Genomic DNA, 19,018 nt, shown 5'->3' on the forward strand with positions numbered 1-19,018 from the left:
GGTAGGTCCTGTGAGGAGGCCCTCTCAGACCGACCTGGTCCTGCATCTGGAGATGTCCAATTACAAGTACGAAATGGTCTTGTTCATTGATTTTGAGGGGGCTTTCGACAACGTGTGGTGGAAAAACGCCCTTGAACGAGTCAGAATGCCCTCACAATCTCTATTGGCTAGTCCCAGAGCGATCGATCATCGTAAAATCTAAATACCAACAGATCCACAGGCCTATTTATCGGGGGTGTCCACAGGGGTGGGTTCTGGGACCCATGGTCTGGAATATGATGCTTCAAAACTATCTACACAAATCATTTGAACATACTAAAGTCATTGCATTTGCCGATGATTTGACTGTCATCATCTCAGGTCATTCAAGATCGGTCTTTGAACTGAGAGCGCAGAAAGTCCTTGATAGCCTCACCTCGTGGGTGGCAACCAACAAACTTCAGATTAATCCCACCAAAACAAAGATGATGATTTTCAAAACCAAACTTGACATAAGAAGGGCCCCCAGGTCAAAATTAATGGTATCCAGCTCCCCCTGGTTGCGCAAGCCAGGGTCTTGGGCGTGATCATTGACGCAGGCTATCATTCCTACCTCACCTACAACACCTTCGTGAAAAAGCCAGGAAGTTTACAGCCTCCATCATTAGCATTTCAAGAAATGAGTGGGGCCTATCCAGCGCACCCTGTTTCTCTATTATAAAGTGGTATTCCTTCCCATAGTCTCATTCGCGGCCGGAACGTGGTTCCACAGAGTGGTAATCGTCAAAATGAAGCAAAAACTCAACTCGATCCAGATGGCAATGCTACTAGCAACACATTGCATCTGCCGAACGGTGTCCACTGCGGCAATCCAGGTTATTGCTGGGACTCTGCCTTTAGACCTTTATGTAATATTTAGAGGATTATGCGTCAGGCTCAAAAAAGGAACACCTACCTCCATCATGGATATAGACCTATCGCTGAATAATGACAATAAAAGGGAGAAAGCTCGATGCTTTAGCGAGCTAATAAATGTCTGGCAAACAAGGTGGAACAATTCAACTGTCGACACTGTAACTGGAAATTTCCTACCGAATGTCTCCTTTGTGATGTAGAAGAAGGTTAGCTCATGGTTTACAATTAGTCTGGAAACATCGTATCTTATTACTGGGCATGAGTCCCTTAACGAAAAACTCCACCAGCTAGGGCTGTTAAATACTTGACCTCTTGTTTCTGTGGATCAGAAGAAAACTGGCAACATCTTTTTTTCTTTCTTCTCTCAATACCTGCACCACTGGTGAATGTTTGTGTCTTTTTTTTTTTTTTTTTTTTTTTTTTTGCTGAAGTCCCTCTGGAATGGGTCCCCAGAGGTGCCTGGCCCACCTGCTGGCAACACCAGGTGGGTCAGAGTCTCTTGAGACGTTACGTGATATACTGGGACTGGCCCACCTTCCCGTGGTGTGGACGAGTTCCCAGAATAATCTCTCCAGGTGACTGATGCTTCTGGGTAGCCAAGAGGCCGTATCATAACAGAACACGCACAAACCTACATCGAACACATATCTGGCCCATTTATAGTGATACTGATCTCCACAGAGATACGAGGCGGAGTTGAACGAATGTTCCAGGTGCCGCCCTTTACAGATTCACATGTCCACACTGCTTAGAACATCTAACACTTAAACATATTCTGATTGACTGTCCACACTATGAACAACATCGAACTTTAATACTTCAAAATCTGGCTAATCTTCGAGAACCGTTGACCATCATATCATTGGAGGAGGCAAATGTTAACGAACTTTTCTGCTTTTTGAAACAAGTTGGAGGGTATAATCTTTTATGAATAGGTTTCTGAACTGAAATTAAATTGTTCATTTTTAATTATTTTCTAATATTCTTTCGAATAGGCGCACTATAGCCATAGCAGCTAATGGGCCAATAAACAACCATTCCACACACGCCTCTGTATGCAGCAGCAGTTTGGTCCTCTGCTTCCACAACACACTTCAACAATTTCCTCAGCCTGGAATACTGGCTCCTGAAATGGGTCAACTCTCGGACTGGCAACCAGTACACAATTTCTAGAGCCCAGCTCTACATAAATCTCGAAGTCACCCCCATGGAAACAACAGATTGTGGCAGCAAACTTTCTTACACTTGCCAAACTAATCACAGGATGACTCAAACGCCCCCTGACATCACTGATCTGATAAAAAAAAAAAAAAAACTCCCCGCATTGCCGGAAGAAATCAAGTGGACCCAAGATTCCCACTCAAAATCAGTTTCAACAACCTGAAAGGCTTGAGACACATGTTCCCAGGAAACTCGGTAGATTTGATCAACAATCTAGCCATCGACCTGGATAAATTCTGCGAGCAGCATATGTCAAGACACCAGAATGGGAAACAAATTTACAGTTATGACAGACCACCAGAAGGAAAATTGCCACGATAATACTTCCCATGACACAATGCATGTAAAATAAAGTGAAGCCATCACTGGTCCCCCCTCTTAGCATCCATTACTCCAAAGACGCCTGACTGTGAGTAGTAAGACAGTCAAGATTGAAGAGATACCACGGGGGACAACCGGTGGACTGCTTCACTCCTTTATATTTTTGTACATATTTCTCGTGGTCTTGTAATTTACAGCACTTTTGATAAAATAATCCTTCTTAATTTGGGACACTTCGGTATAGATATGTTGAGGGTCAGACAGCTCCGGGGATTTTTCCCATCTCCGCGTACGTCCAATGTATCGAGTGACATCACCCTGTCTATGCCAGAGGTTTAAAAATAATGCACGGGTCATGTGGTATGTTGTGCCCATTGCTCATCGGGCCTGTTGGCCGCCGGGCCCCTGGTGGGACCCGGCCTTAACATACCTAGCGATGGGGACGCAGGCCGGGTGTATCAAGAGACTAATTATACTCTGGCAGGTCCTGCCACTTACTTTCCTGGGATTTCGTTGGCTAGGACCTAAAATAAAGGTTGGACAATTCGGTATTGCACAACTTTCGAGTATGTAAAATAAAAAGTACTGAAGTTCTGTACCTTTCAGGTTAAGCATACACGTTCTCTAAGTAACCGCCAGACGCGTGTCCCTGTCTTAACCCATGAATGTAAATATCACCCACATAGCTTACTGCTGTCCAAGGGGTGGCTCTTGAGCAGAGCAATAAACAGATTTAATAAATAAAAATATCAAAAATGGAATAACCACGTAGAAATGAGGTCACGAAGAGGCGGATGGAAGCGGTAAAAATCATTGAAAAAAATAAAAAGGATTTAATTCCACAATTTTAATGGCTTCATTACCAGTTGCAGTCAACTAATACAGTTTTCCATGCAGTAATTCACTTATCGATCTATAACCACCCACGATTGTCTGTTCGGCGGTCAGCAGTGATTACTTTTAATATTTTTCGGAATGTGAACGTTGTAAACACAATTTCTAGGAATCCTGCCAGAGCTCCAGAGAGAACAACGGTTTATCTCGTAGATCAATCGCAAAAAGGAAATAAGTTGGACCACTGAAACGTGTGTTTATTCTGTTTTCGGGAGGGAAAACCATTTTTCCTGAAGAATAACACGCAGCCAACGCCCGAGAACAACTAACTCGGCAACAGCGCCAAAAAAAAACCTCTAAAAGGTTCACCAATCCCCACGGAAGTATTTCTAAACTTCGGCGGTTTACTGGACTCGAACCCAGCCTTTTTCTGTACGGAGTGGGTGGCAGCGACGCTGTTCACTGCGTTGCGCGCGAGTCCGCTATTTGGATGTTTGCGCCGATTCCCAAATATTCGTTATTATTAACTGATTTTACGCAATGTCTCGAATAGTTTTAAATAAAATTTCGAATCCACATCAATTTTTACTTCGTGTTAAAACAAAAGTAAAACCAAACCGTGAAATTTAAAAATAAATAAGTTCTGATAACTGCCACAGTTACTGCTTTACATACAGACTAAACGCGCAGCTAACATCCCCTTTTTCACGTGAAATTAAAGCGAACATTCTGTGAAAAAGAAAAGAAAGAAGCCATAAAGGAGATCACGAAACTCTTAAGATTACCAACAGAACACCCCACCGTAAAAGAACATACTCACGGGTCTGCAGACAAGCGAATGGAAAGTATCCTGAAAGCCTGTAGATTCCAGTGACACATGGAGCCGCACTATTTCCCCCCCTCCCCGTAAGAGCCGCACGGATCTGTTGGCGACTGAGTGAGAGTGATGATGCTGCTTGGACTTCGCGTTCTCTTACGATATTACCGATCTCCCGCCTTCGGCTACCAGCCAAGGCGCCCTCTGACGATAAACAGCTCAATCCTTCGTACTTCGACAGTATTTCATTGGTAGAAGGGGGGAGGGGAAGGAGAGTAATGGGGAGGGGAGGAATGAGGAGCGCAGCAGGTATGAGCAATCGGTGAAAAGAAAGATGGCAAACAACAGAAGTTTGGGTTCGCATATTTCGATCCGATCAGCAGCATTGCGTGCTCCTTTTTGCTCTCCTGTGTTCAGAATCGTTCCAGCCGAACATCGACACCGTTAATGTACAGTCGTGTCACAGTTCGCTGCCATAAACGCTGCTTTTTTAATGGTCAGATTTAAGTTGTGGCCTCGCAAAGAGTCTGCTCCTTGCCATTATTTGTAGCGTTGTTGGATTTTTAAAGTAATATTTCCTCTTCTAATGACGATCTTGTTTCTTTCTGTACGTCTCGTTGCTATGACAACTCACATCAAGTGTCTCTTTTGTTATCCGGTTAGCGAAGAGAAATTTAATAGCTTATATCCACATACCTCTCTCTTTTTATTATTTTTTTTATTTATTTATTATTATTTTATTTATTTATTTTTTTTAAATTTTATATATCTTAAAGTCTACTAGCGCGGCAGTATTAGAAACATTTCCGTTACTTGTACTACCTCCTTGCATCCTCGATGTTCTAGTTTCTAAAATGCGTACTTTTCATCTGGATGGATTCACGCAAAAAACAACCGAAGAGTTTTATTAGACAGAGCGACACGCGATAAAGCAATAAATGTTTTTAAGTTAATCGATTTTGGTTATTTAGAGAGTGATAAAAAGATGTTGCACATATTTATTTCTGTCACGGCCACATTTAGAGATACATCACATGAATGACATTTACACAAAAGCGCATTTCTTGTGGAATAAAACATTATCCAATACGCAGGAGCATCTCAAAGCACGCGAGGATCAGGTTCCCTCTGCTTCAGTAAGAACTCACGAAAGGTGGAGTTCCTCAACAGAAAACTATCGCACTAAAACCGGGAGGAACTCCCGTAACACCTGTACGCGTGTATCAGGCAGAGTCCATCTTTATAGCGGGTGTGCTCTTAAGGTAAAGGTACACATTATCGTTTTGACGTTAAAAACGCTTTTACTAGCGTTATTCCAAAAATTTTGTAACGAAAAACCGTCATGCGAAAAGCGTTACGGAAGTGACGTCATCTTCAGCTTCCGTCAGAAGCGAATTATTGTAACTTGCATCGTTGCAATCATACTTGTATGATGGCAACAACAATTTATCTTCTACTGGACCAAATTTAATGAAAACATTCTTCAACTTGGACATGTCCTCATCAGATCTTTCGATAAATACTACACGTAATGGAACAACAACTATTAATGGTGTATTTAGTCGTAAACCTTTCAAGGTAAAAATTATATATCCTCTTTTGGCGATGACAGACCAATACTTTCACTAACCGACGTGTAATTATTATTAATAAAATAAATAAAACCATTGTTATTATCCACGAATTTTATTAGTATCTGAAAATTAAAATGTTTTTAACGCCTGCCGATGACTTTTAAATGGAAAACACGTTAAATATGAAAACACAAAAATTTATGTGCGTGCCATAGGGTCGCCACCCCTGGTTTAGGTTAATCTGTACACAGTACATACTCTAGAATGGCAGAGGCATGATGCGCGTGTGTTCATAATTTAATACGCGCTTGAAGCCAATACACTGAAACGTCATCTAATTGTTTTATAAAAGAATGCAAGAATGCTCAACTGCCATATTGCGCCAGAGGAGGCTGCAATATGATGGGGGAGCCTGGGATTGCAACATAAATTAAATAATATGGCGCAAAAGTGGCAGAATCTTTTTTGTCAAAATATTTTAAAAAGTGATTGGCAAAAATGATTTGAAAAATGGTGTTATTTCAGCGCCGGGAAATGGCCTACGTTCAAGCTCCATTTTGTTGAAATTTCCTGTTAATCGGGTTCCTGTAATAGGAACTACCACAGATTAGGTCAATGTCAATCCACTTTAACGAATACCACACTGTTTTATACATAAAGACCTGGTTAGAAAGTCTACAATACTCATTGTTGGTATGAGGTAGCTTTGTCCTTTGATTCTTACTTCCCCGTCACTAGAAACCAACGAGGAAATAAAACTCCGAGATGAATTCCTAAAAATAGGTTCACCGACTGGCGCACTTGGGGTCCAAGGGCAAGTTACTGCTATGGTTAAAGGGATGAGGGCTGAGTGGAGAAGATCGAGCGTGGTTATTAATGGACATTGCTCTTCGTGCAGCAATGTTATTAGTGTAGTCCCCCAGAGTTCAGTGCGAGGACCATTGTTGGTTTCTATATTTATTAATGATACTGATGAAGGCATATCAGACTTAATGTCCAAGTTTGCAGACGATACAAACGTAGTTACTGACAGTAATCAGGATATGCTACTGCAACAAGATCTAGAAAAACTAGGCAGATGGTCTAAGGAATGGCAGCTGAAGTTGACAAATGGTAGCAGCAACACCAGATTGAAAAATACCTGGAGTCAGATATAACTTCAGATATTGCGCAGTCAGATTTGATAGTTGTTGGTATGCAGCCTGACAGTGCACACAGGCTGCAGGACTGCTCATGGCAACATAAGCTAACCAATTAGTATTAGTAATGACCATATGGCCCAAGGAAGCCTAAGCTTATGCTGCACCAGCCAAAAATAAATAAATAAAATAAAATATTAATAAAAAAATAAAGTAAATAATTAATAAACACTAAACGAAAAGGAAAGAGGCAACCTATGTGTTTCCCTCCTCCCATAGCTGACCTTTGAATTTCCCCAAACTGTCGGCCTCTACCACCCATGAAGGCAACTTATTCCAGTAATTTATAACTCGCTGGCTAAAATAAAACTTCCTGCAGTCCAATCTAAACATTTCCCCCCGTAACTTGAATTTATGTGCCCTAGTTCTAGCATCATTTATAATCTTGAAAATTTCGTCCTCATTCATTTTACTGATGCCTCTCAGAGTCTTAAACACCTCAATCAAATCTCCTCTAAGGTGTCTAGTTTCCAAACCCACATATTCGAAGTCTTTCTTCATAAGGACGCCCTTTTGCCGATCTCACCAGGCGAGTTACCCGTCTTTGCACCCTTTCAAGAAGCTCGATGTCTTTCTTTAGGTGCGGTCTCCATACTTGAACACAGTATTCCAAGTGTGGTCTAACATAAGCCTTATATAATGGGATTATCACGTCCCTATCTCTACTTGCAAAAGTTCGATAGATCATCGATAGGACACCATGGGCCTTCCTTGCAACCTGCTTACAATGCTCAGAGAATTTCATGTCTGACCGTATCGTAACTCCCAAGTCCCTTTCTTCCACTACTGACTTTAGTTCAGCTCCACCAAGTGTATAAGTTATTTTAACTTATACACTTGATGGTGCTGTATAAGCAAACATATTAATCTATGCAAAGCTCCCTGGCACTCTATGCATCTACAGTATGAGCTGCTGCACTTACAACTTACTCACGAACAATGCAATATAGGAACCTGAGATGGCTGAACAGTCTCTGGCGACCTTCTTACTATCTCCAAAACTATGGGCACCCACTGGTATTGCACTTCCTCCAGTGTATGCAGTATTATGTCCTTCTCTAGGACGATAGGTGACCGTAGATGTTAGCCTACCTCCACGTGGTTACGGGCAGGCAACGGGAAGCAACTTTCTTGGTGATCCCTGCTTCCCGCTGACTTTAGGGCCAAACAACACTTCAACAACTCAATACATAATACAGTACACACCAACAACACACAACTTACATTTTGGCTCTTTTTTATAGAGCGTGCTACTCCACAGAGAAACACAGCGAAGTGGAACTGACGTTCCTGGTGCCACCTAACATTTGACACAAATACGACATATACACCTATTCAAGACGACAATGTAGAGATCTCAACTACGGGATAGCTAGCATTCATTAGTGTTGCACTACATCAAGTGGGTGAGGGTTATTGTTCGTTTCAGGACCGGCACACGAGATTATCACGGAGGCTACGGTACATACTTAGTTGTGGTCCAAGTTTCCGCGGTGTAGGTGGGCACTGGGGCAGGCTTTCCAGGTGATCGCCTTTCTAGTACTAAGTGGCCAGAAACAACTAAACACACAACACCTACACTGCACAAACAAAATCAAATTATTATATTAGGGGTACCTGTGATTGAGCACATAAACCCGTATTTTGTGTCTGTAAATTGTCTGAGAAAAAAAAAACCCAGATTCTGGGGGGGGGACACCTTTCTATCTACGCATGAGACAGACTAACTCAATCAAGGAGTGAAAAAAGCCCATTAAAGTTCCTCGCGTCATCGACGGTATTCGAACCCGGGTCTTTTCCACCCGGTGTGAGGCACCTCCGTAGCCAGGTGGGAAGGAGCAGCAGTGGTAGCACACGCTTCTTGATTAGACCGGGGTTCGAGCCCGTCACCACCAAATACGAAGGACGCGGAAAGGTCAGGGAATGACCACCGCATATCCCCGGAGCAATATGGCCCTAGTTGCTAATGCTCCTAAAAACCAAATAACAACAACAACAACACCCGGTGTGGGAAGGATGGTGACAATACCACTGTGCTACACCTGCGCAGACTAAACTGCACAAACAATAATACATGCCTTTCTGGCCGTTTACAGAGTTCTATATCACCACAGTGTTCCCCGGTGGAATTGAACTAAAATTCTGGGACCGCCCTACATAAGATACATACATACATTTTTACATATCGCCAAAACTACTAAAAAGCCCAGTAACCATGGAAACAAAACGCAAGTTTAGCTATATTACTAACTCGACGAATGGATGAACTTAAGTGCACGAAGTCTTGACATACTAGATGCCAATCAGAAAACTAGAACTCAAAAGCAAAACTACCTCATATACCAGCCGTGGTCCAGATGGAACGCGCCTTTAGTAACTGCATCACGTGTTCGTCCCAATCAATATAAAACAGATGGGCAGATATGGAGACATGCGTGCATTTCAGTGTGAGAATGGTCGTGGCGAAAGATTTAAGTCACTCTGAACGTGGCCTGGTAGTCGGGGCTATACGGGTCGGTATGAATCTCATTTGTGCAGGTATCGGTATGAATCTCATCAGTCAAATAACAACCCAGTACAACAGGGGGTAACCAAAGAGGCATTTCAGAATAGACAATTCGTCGTCCCTTATCAAGGATGGAATATCTTAGCCGAAAACCAAATCGGGTGCCATCTCTGTAAGCAAAAGTACATAGTGGGCTGAGAGGAACACCAGCACTAGACATTGGAAAAATGTTACCTAGTCTGACTAATCCCGGTTGCTGCTGTTCAAGCTTGCCAGAACATGGAGAAAAACAGTATGAGTTCAGGCACCCATTCTGCCAGGTGTCAACAAGACGGGCTGGTTGTGGCAGTGCAACGGTATCGGAAGAGTGAGTTTTCGTGATGCATATTAGCATCACTGACATCACTGGAGCAACAATCGGATGTCTCAGGTTACATGAAAATTGCTTCCGACCAGGCGCATCCCTTCACGAATGCAGCATATACATATGCAAATGGTTCTTTCAAAAGAATAATGGGCCATGTCACAAGGCCAGAACTATAGAGGATTGATTCCAGGAACATAGAATGAATTGAACTTACTGGGGTGGCCTTCCCAGCCGAATCTCAAACTAACTGAGCACCTGTGGAATAAACTGGATCGAACTCTTCGGGCTAGAGATCCGCACCAATCCAATTTTTGAACAACCTGTGTGGGAAGCAATTGAGTTAAACGGACCAGCATCTCTGTGGCAAGCTTTCTTTGAGTCCATGCCTCGAAAAATTCAGGCTTCTGCAGATTAAAGGAGACTACTCGCTGTTACGTACGTGTACATAACAAAGTGGCCTCAGGGGTCTCTGTCACTTGCTTCGCTAGCATCAACTTTCGGCCGAAAGGTGGTAGGTTGAATTGGTGTAGGTTGTACAGGGTCGTCCACCCTGTACAATAGATAAAATAAAAAGGTAAAAGTAAAGAAAAATACGAAAAGATTTCTGAAAGGACATAAAACACAGCAATTGGTCCTTTAGATCAGATTGCTGTGTTTTATGTCCTTCAGTCTACTTGGAAAAATGAATATTTACACAACACCACTCAGCAACTCGGGGCAAAACATCTCATTATTGTAGTCTCGCGTAAAAATCAAAAACGGACAGTGTCTTTTAATGACGTGCTGAAGGTCGTGCTTATTTATTCCTCATAAAAGCGAATCTCCCCTCCAATCTCACAATTTATTTTACAGCTGCTGGAAAAGCATCATAACTTATGCGTAACCGTTGGGCGCAATCTGGACTTCTGTTCGAAGACTTGACGCCTTGAAGTACTTTATTCGTACTTCGTCGTTATAAGCACGATTATCTGCAGTCGCCCGCTCGTTAATTTTTCAGATTTTCTATTTCATTTAGGCACGTGAAAGATGCCGAGATAGAACGACGCAGTTCGTGATGCAAACACCATCGTAGGAATCTTGAAACTGCTCTGCCCGGGCAAATTAGTGATGTCCGGGGTCCGATAAAATCAGAACGGGTAGTTGCTAAACTTCTACGTTCACTTTCCTTCTGATGTTCTGGAACTTCAAATGTTTTATCTTGGTTCTGGAAACAGCAAATAGAAATTCGGGCTCGTAATATAATCTGCGCGTGCTTAAAGGGGCAATCCGATATAATTCGATATCAGAAACAACCCGAGGGTGCCTTTCCTTCGCAAACTAGAATAATTCAGCCAGCTGCACTTTACGTACATCGCTTTTTGGTTACTTTATGGGCTGCATCAAAACATGTCCATTTGCACAACGGGCGAGATGAGCCAATGCTTATAAAGAATGGCGGAAGTTGTTATGTGGCAATTTCCTTTTCCGCCATAAAGCAAATGGACTAACAAGCAACCGTGGTACAAGACAAAGACAGCACAGGACATCTGATATCTCTGAGAAGGTGACCAAGCAAAGGAGATGGAAACGTGCATCAGTTGACGTACTCTTATCAAACGGGTGCTTCAGATATTTATGGCTTTTAGAGAGGCACTCTGTCGTCAGAATGACGCTGTTCAAGGCCAGGACGTCCTCTTCGTCAGGAAACAAATGCAATTATGAAAATAAACAACAAGTTTCCTTATATTCCCAGCGAAAAATTGTTTTATATGTGGAATTCAACTGCAATTCGGGAGATGAACTCCATTCATCTTAACCCCAAAAAAGTCAGAAAACAAGGAATTCCAGAAGGAAAAGTGGTGGTCCTTTCCAAGGTACTAAGGATATCTTTCGGATAGCAAGGTACCAAAGTTCACGAGTCAAGTTGGTGGTACGTGTACTTAGTTTCCCTTGGAAGAACTGTGGGGAGGAAGGGGTCTAGATTTTGTTCTACCTCTGGCAAATTCCGATTAATCTAATATCTTAAACGAAGACAAGAAAAGAAGATTCTTATAAAACAGATCAGATCAAATAAGATTCGAAGTGGCTTCTTAGCATATTTAACTGATGAAACTTTTTACTTGGCATAACGGACGTGTGCGCGCGCGAGACAAGTAGCGCCATCTACTCTCAATGAATAATAACAAATGCCGTGAAGCGATTTCGATTTAATAACCTTCCCGCGCGGCGCGAAGACAGATGACCCTGTCGTTGTGGTGAAGATGTTCGACGCGACCAATGTGGAGATTCGCGCGTGAAACTTTTCAGATATCTTAAGCGATGGTGACGGATGGGACAGCGCAGTAAAAATACACCGCGGGAACAGAAGGGAGTGATCGCGAGGAACGAGGGGGTGATGGATGCGTAGTGGGTGGTGAATCAAATTGGACGCAACTTTCTACATTAATGTAAATATTAGAGCAGTCAGCCGGTGATGGATTTTGCAGCAGCTATCGATCAGCCGGTGTAACAGCTGATTCCACCAGATCCCAGTTGTATCTGGACAGAATCCACAGACTTCGTTAACGCGGCATTCTTAAGGACTTATTTTTTATAAGACGCATTGGGATACGCGCCAAAAATGTACGTCGATAGCTGCGATTTAGTACAAAAATGAGAGTTCAAACACGGTACTCTTTTTTGGCGTTCTTATACAAAAGTAAATTTGATTAAATAAGTTTCCTTAAACGGAGGTTTCCAACCTTTTCTTGTTCTACAAATCCTGCACGTACGCGTAATAATCCCGGCACATATATTACATGTAATCGTACGTCATATCCACTCTTTCTTTTCCCTTCTTTCTTTTAACTGCAGGGGAGTATGGAGTTGGAACACTCAGGGCCCTGATTTCCTTGGGACCACTCCATTGGAGGATCCACTGAATGCTGACGCGAATGCTAATTCTTGAGCGAACGCGCTTTGACTCCTACTGGGAGGATGTGTCACTTGTTGCGTTATGGTAAGTGGAAGTTCCCCTCAGTGGTGGATTGGTCTTGGAGGGACAGTTACGTGGCCTTCCGTTTCATCGACCTCAATTCGTTAGATTTATTTTTTGGATCACGTGATAAACTGGCATACAGGACTGAGGTACCGCTTCTGGACATTTTCAGAGTTTCGCCGTTTGCGGGAATCATTTGCTCGTCTTCTGCACGCGAGACATGCATCCAGGCTGGAGATGGGCATTTCCGAGAATTTGTTTAAAAAACAAATTTAAAAAACAAAAATAAAGTAAATAAAGAGCTTAAAAATGAAAGGCTGAGGGCTTATTTGGCCTGCGGTTTCAAGATGCGTTCAAAAGACATTTTTTAATCTTTCAACACGCTCCAAAACTTTGGTAGTTAATTTCTGAATCGCTCTGCATTAAGTCTTACAGTCGACAGAGCGTTTTAGACAAAACCGTTCCTGCAAGGAATGTGCGTAATGAATCTTTCTCCACTGCTTCGATATGGTCGCTCGAGTTGGAAATAAGGGTTGCCCTGTCAAGTCCCGGGAGGGGAGGGGTGTAGTGGAAACTGCGACTGATAAGGAGGGAGCTGGAAAGAACTAGGAGCGGCTGACTACTGAAGAAAATTTGCGAGTGGCGTCTAGTGAATACGAGAATGCTAAAAATTAAGTTAATCTGGTTGGCGTGCAGCTGAAAGGAGTAGCTGGAATTCAAGAGGACACAAAGGATAAGGAGAGACGTTGCCAGGGGATATTCTCAATAAAGAGTTCTTCTTTTTGCTTTTATCATGAAAGCCATGCAGTGACGTTTTATCACGGGTGACTGACAGTTTCTAGTTTGAATACGCGCGTAGTAGATTATCAATAAAACACTGGGGTTATCGAACAACACGAAACGTCCTTAAATCAGCCCCATAAAGGATGAATATGACTCGGGAAATGAACAGAAATGAAAAATTTATGGCTGGAAGGTGTTTTTTTATTTATTATTGATCAGAAAGAACTCCAGCAGTCAGCCAAAGAGGTTCCGCCCGATGCCACTCTACTTGCCACGAGGTGAAGCTGTACAACTATTTACAAAGGTTAAAGGTCTCCGCGGACGAATAAATAAACTCAATAAACTCCCACGATCCCGGCGATAAGGACTTCGCTAATACAAGATGTCGTATCAGGTGGCGGGACTTCGCATGAAATCAACTTTCCCAGAGTGTCGTCACGGCTTTACGGTAATTAATTTAGAGCGCCTTCTGCTGCCTCGAGCATGTGGAAACGCTTCGCCTCCTGAGTACGCTTACAACAACCTGTTGGATGGAGCCGCGCATTGCGCAACAGCACAAAAGATGTAAAACCGTCGCCGCAATTTGGATTTAAAGTGAGAAGAGTTACAACAAAGTAGTTTCTTCATTCCTGAATCATAAAAAACACAAAGAAGGAGTATCAGAATTCTCTCTCTCTCTCTCTCTCTCTCTCTCTCTCTCTCTCTCTCTCTCTCACCTTTCGATCCACTGGACACTATTCTATCTTCTAGCGCCATCTATTAATGGACACGGGGAAACAGGAAGCAGCTTCTTTTAATGAACTTCTCCATCATGAGATTACCAACGGACTGCTGTTCGTAATGAATCCCTGCGTACACAACTACGAAGCATCTCCAAGAGCAACGGAACGCCAGAAGTATACGGCTAATTCGGCAACCCGTATTATTGGCGTGTAGCGGAAAGCACTAATTCGCGACGAGGGAAGGTGGCAAATGCCAGCAAGTGCGACCAAGTAATTAAAATATCCGGGAAGCGTCTTAGCAATGCCTTCTGTTGTACACAAGGTCGCCAAATCGAGAAATGTAGAGCGATAAATGAAACGGCGACATCGCATCTTCTCCTACGCTCTCCAGGGACACGGAATGTTAGTCTCGTGTTCCTAAGACCTTGGTAGCCATGGCAACGGGACAACAATGCCGTCTTACTTCCTTCGGAACTTTTCGACGATGTCCCTCTTTCTCCCGCAACGATTATTCTCATTCGCTGTATCAATATGTCGCGTGCGGTATCATATTACCCTAATGCACTTAAACGAAGTAACAAGATTCAATAAATAACTGTGTACGTGGGTGAGCACTTGCTCTTCAAAACAAACCGGCGTTCCACCGATCCCTAACTGCAAGAAAACAGTAAAAAGTAGAAAAATACGTGGATGAACTGAACTCGTGTTCGTTCTAAGTCTCAGTACTGACTAAGGGAACTTTTTCCTGAGGATGTGTTGGAGTCGGATACAGTTGATCAGGCCAGAATACGTCTGAGTAATCTGGTGCATGATGGTTCATCGGAGATAAGTTTGTTTTCGTTGTTTGAGCTGGGGATAGCCACCGCGAGGTTGAACACTAAAAAATGTACAGGGTTGGATCTGTTAGAAAATAAAATTGTGTTGAAGTTTTTTGAGGTCTGCCCAGATGTATTGCTCAAAATGTATAATAAATGTTTGTTGGAGCGAGTGTTCCCGAGATCGTGGAAAGTGGCTCTTCTCAAGATTCCACACAAGCCCGGTAAGCCTCGTGACGATCCTCGAGCTTATAGGCCAATTTCGCTTTTATCAAACCTCGGTAAGCTGTTCGAGAGGTTATTGCTTCCTAGAATAGTTGACGTCCTGACTGTTGGTAATGCTATGTCGAATTTTCAGTTTGGCTTCAAGAAGGGTCATTCGACCGAGGAGGCAATATTGACATTAATCATGTGAAGTCCTCTTCCGAGAAATATGTTTTGGTTGTGTTTGTAGATTTTGAAGGTGCTTTTGACTCCGTGTGGTGGGAGAGTTTTCTGAGTGTTTTGAGGAGGTCTGGCTGTGACCGGTATTTATATGGAGTAATACGTTCATATTTTAGAGATAGATTGGTAAAGGTATGTGCGAAGCACCTAATGTATAGCTATTATGTAGGCCGAGGATGTCCACAGGGATCAGTGCTGGGTCCAATTTTTTGGAATGCCGTACTGGATCAGTGGTTGCAGAAGTCTCTAGCTATAAGTTGTTTCCGTGTGGCGTACGCGGATGATTTGATTGTGGGGGTCCCGGGTGGATCTAGAATTGTGTTGGAGCATAGAATACAGGAAGTTTTGGTGGACCTTGCTGATTGGGCTGCCTTGAACAAGTTGAAAATTTCATCCACAAAAACTAAATTCATGGTATTTAAAAATCATTTTGATTATAACCGCCCACCTAGAGTAGTGTTAAACGGAAGGCAAATTCCTTTTGTGTCCAACATTAAGTACTTGGGAGTGATACTGGATGATAGGATGAGGTTCCATTTACATGTTGCACATTTGAATGAAAAATAAAGAAGTTTATTTGCTCAGTTGTACGAATTTCAAGAAGAGAATGGGGTCTTAGTAAAAAAAACTATGAGTTTATATTACAAGACGATCTTTTTACCAATTATTGCTTATGCTGCCGGTGTATGGATTGCGGATGTGTTCAAGGCCAGAATCCAACGTAAGTTAATGTCGTTGCAACGTTCTATGATACTGACTTATTTGTATGCACCACGGACTGTGTCTACGGTGGTACTTCAGGTGATTGCTGGATTGTTACCTCTGGATTTATATGTGGTCTATAGAGGAATGATGTATGCGATGCGGAAGGGTATTCCTGCACAATATCTAGGGATGTCATTGAATCTTACAGCTACAGTTAAGGAGGAGAAACTTCGAATTTGGACTGGGTTGGTCGGAATATGGAGAGCACGGTGGAGTTCTTCAGAGGTGGGAGAGATAACCAGGAAGATCATTCCTGTGGCAGATTTTTGCCATTACTGAACCGGTGTCGTCGTGGTTCTGTCCGTCTATGTATATCAGTTTTTTGCTAACAGGTCATGGATCGATCAGAGATAAACTGTATTCTCGAGGGTTGGAGCCGGATCATTGGTGTTCTTGTGGAGCGGCAGAGACTTGGCAGCATATTTTGTTCTCTTGTCCTTATTATAATGCTGAACGGTGTCTTTTGGGAAAACAGATAGCTAATTTTAATGAAGATAACGTACATACATTGGTGCAAGGAGTTAACAACTTTCAGGCCTTACAAGAGTATGCAAATGCTGTGTTCCCTAAAAGATCTATCATACGAAACCTCACGGACATTGAATTGGCCGTCTACAACCAGAATCTTCATTGATTGCATCAGGGCTTAGGAGCTTCAGACCTGGAAGCTTTTGGTCGGGTCTGGGGCTCCTGGGCATGGACCACTTAAGTGGTTTTTTTTTTTTTTTTTTTTGTTTTGTTTTGTTCGGTTGTTGTTCAGATCTTGGGTTTGGGCGCCCCAAGGCTGGACAGCTGGCGCTCAACAGTCTAGCACTCTCTCTGTTGAGTGTTTAATTGCGCTTTGGCGCTTCAGCTTTTAAAGATAGAACCAGGTCCGGCTCCACGTGCCAGGGATGGGCATCAGATTGCAGTTGAAGAGTTCAGCTGCTTTCTGATGGCAAAGTGACCTGACATAAACAACATACTACACTCACAAACATTTCTCTTATATTTACTTTTATTCTTTTCTATTCAAAATTTCTTGTTTATACACTTAACTTAACTTAGATTATGAACTTAGCTTAACTTAAATTTTATTTTTTTTTATTTACTTTACTTCTCTTTTCAAAAATATGTTTTGTCTTCTTATTTCTTAGCTATCTTTTTATTTATCAGGTCCACTTTACAGATTTTCTGTTTTAAATGATTTAGGTGGAGACGGGCATTTGCCTGGGAACCACCCTGAACCAGTATACACACACACAGTACTGACTAAGACTGATGGCCACGGAGGCACCAAAGGACCCCTCATGAGACCATCCTTGCCGAAACCACGCTCTTTGCTCTTCCTAGCCGGCATGGTGTAGGATACTGACCTCAACTTTGAATGGTCCAAGCCTGGAGTGGAACTCAGAGAGAGACCCTCACGTAGGACACCCTGTCCCTATACACTATTTTTCTCACCCTAGGGTGGCATCCCCTAAACTCTCCCTACCTCCTACCCCCAAACTTTCGCTTTTGGGCTCCCCACATTAAACTTTCTATTGTCCTCTTTCCGAGTGTTCATGGGTTTTTTCCACCCTGTCCCCTCTTTTCCTACCACGCGGGTACATCTGCTTTACTCCCTCTACCTTCTTCCCCTTTTCTCCATATTACTTATACCATCTCTCTCCCCTGCGCTCTTCTCCAATAAAAATACGTATTTATATTTAATTTTACTTGGGCCCGCCACTCCAGAGCCTTTATCTCTATCACCTGGCCCGCCTTCCCATGGTACTGGACGGTAGGTAGGGTAAATTCGGTGGTGTTCCACGAGCCCCTAGGCTAATATGGCAGAAGAACAATATACCAACACAACCTAACATTAACACTACACAAACACTCTCTAACCCACACAATCTGGCCTGTAATCTTCACAGAGTTTACCCGCACAGTTGGGGGGGGGAGGATAAAATCGCCGGTGCCGCACTACCCTATCTTTGGAGGACGGAAAAATGAAACAGTATCGAGGGCAGCAAGTTGTCCCCAAATAGTACGCATCAGAAAGACCACGCAATTCCACTTTCTAGTCGACTAAACTATCATCATTATTTTCTATCATAACCTTGTCGCCCTTTCGAGGATGTTCTAATAATTATTGTAGCAGAGAACAAACAACTTCAATTCCGTATTCAAATTACTACTCTTGTACCGAACCAGCAATCATTAACGTCCTCTGCAGCGTCTTTCGTGGTCTCTTAAGTGATAAGCACTTCATTTTGACAGACAGAATCTAAATGAATGTAACGAAGTTTTGGACTCGACATGCACAGACTGTCAGCGTGTCTGGCAAGATACAACGTGTGGCGTTTAATTGTGGATACCCAGCCAAAACTATTTAATCCCTTCACAGACCTTTAACAATAGGTGTCCAGATAAGAATAACAACCAATGATTTCCTTGGTTAGCCATAATATAATGAAACAAAACTTGATAATGTTTTCAAACAGAATTCTTGTCAAACGTACATTCAGATTCTCGCGGAGTATTGCGATGAAATAAATGCGTTTGACAGCGGCCAAAAGAACTGCGTCTTGAAAAGCGAAGTAAGCTCAGTACGGAGATCTACTACTAAGTCAAGGGGGAACTTTTAATCGTTGGAATAAATAAATATATCGTACATACAACGAGCATTCCACTCAATAACCGTGAACGAGACAGGGAGTCGGTTTATCGAAAAGCCCATTAATCCAGTTTCATTTTCGGCTTGGAAAAACAATAAATAATTAATGTTCGCCTTTATGAATTCTTCTATTTTTCTTTGGATAACTCCACTCTAAGC

At 42.6% G+C, this 19,018-nt stretch overlaps 1 protein-coding gene across 2 annotated transcripts in view; it reads right to left on the reverse strand.

Moving 5' to 3' along the window:
* The window catches only part of LOC150090712 (diuretic hormone receptor-like), a 212,473-nt gene extending 208,266 nt beyond the window's left edge, over nucleotides 1-4,207 (reverse strand). Inside the window, exon 1 of one of the 2 annotated variants that reach the window (XM_090379588.1) lies at nucleotides 4,091-4,207. The gene's annotated coding sequence lies outside the window, so the exon portion shown is untranslated. Of the gene's footprint in view, nucleotides 1-4,086 lie in introns of both variants that reach the window. The other variant, XM_090379597.1, reaches the window with a different exon arrangement.
* Nucleotides 4,208-19,018: the final 14,811 nt, after the last annotated feature.

The sequence above is a fragment of the Mastigoproctus giganteus genome, chromosome 1 (genome assembly GCF_048544385.1).
Source record: "Mastigoproctus giganteus isolate SK-2022 chromosome 1, ASM4854438v1, whole genome shotgun sequence".
Classification (NCBI taxonomy): domain Eukaryota; kingdom Metazoa; phylum Arthropoda; class Arachnida; order Uropygi; family Thelyphonidae; genus Mastigoproctus; species Mastigoproctus giganteus.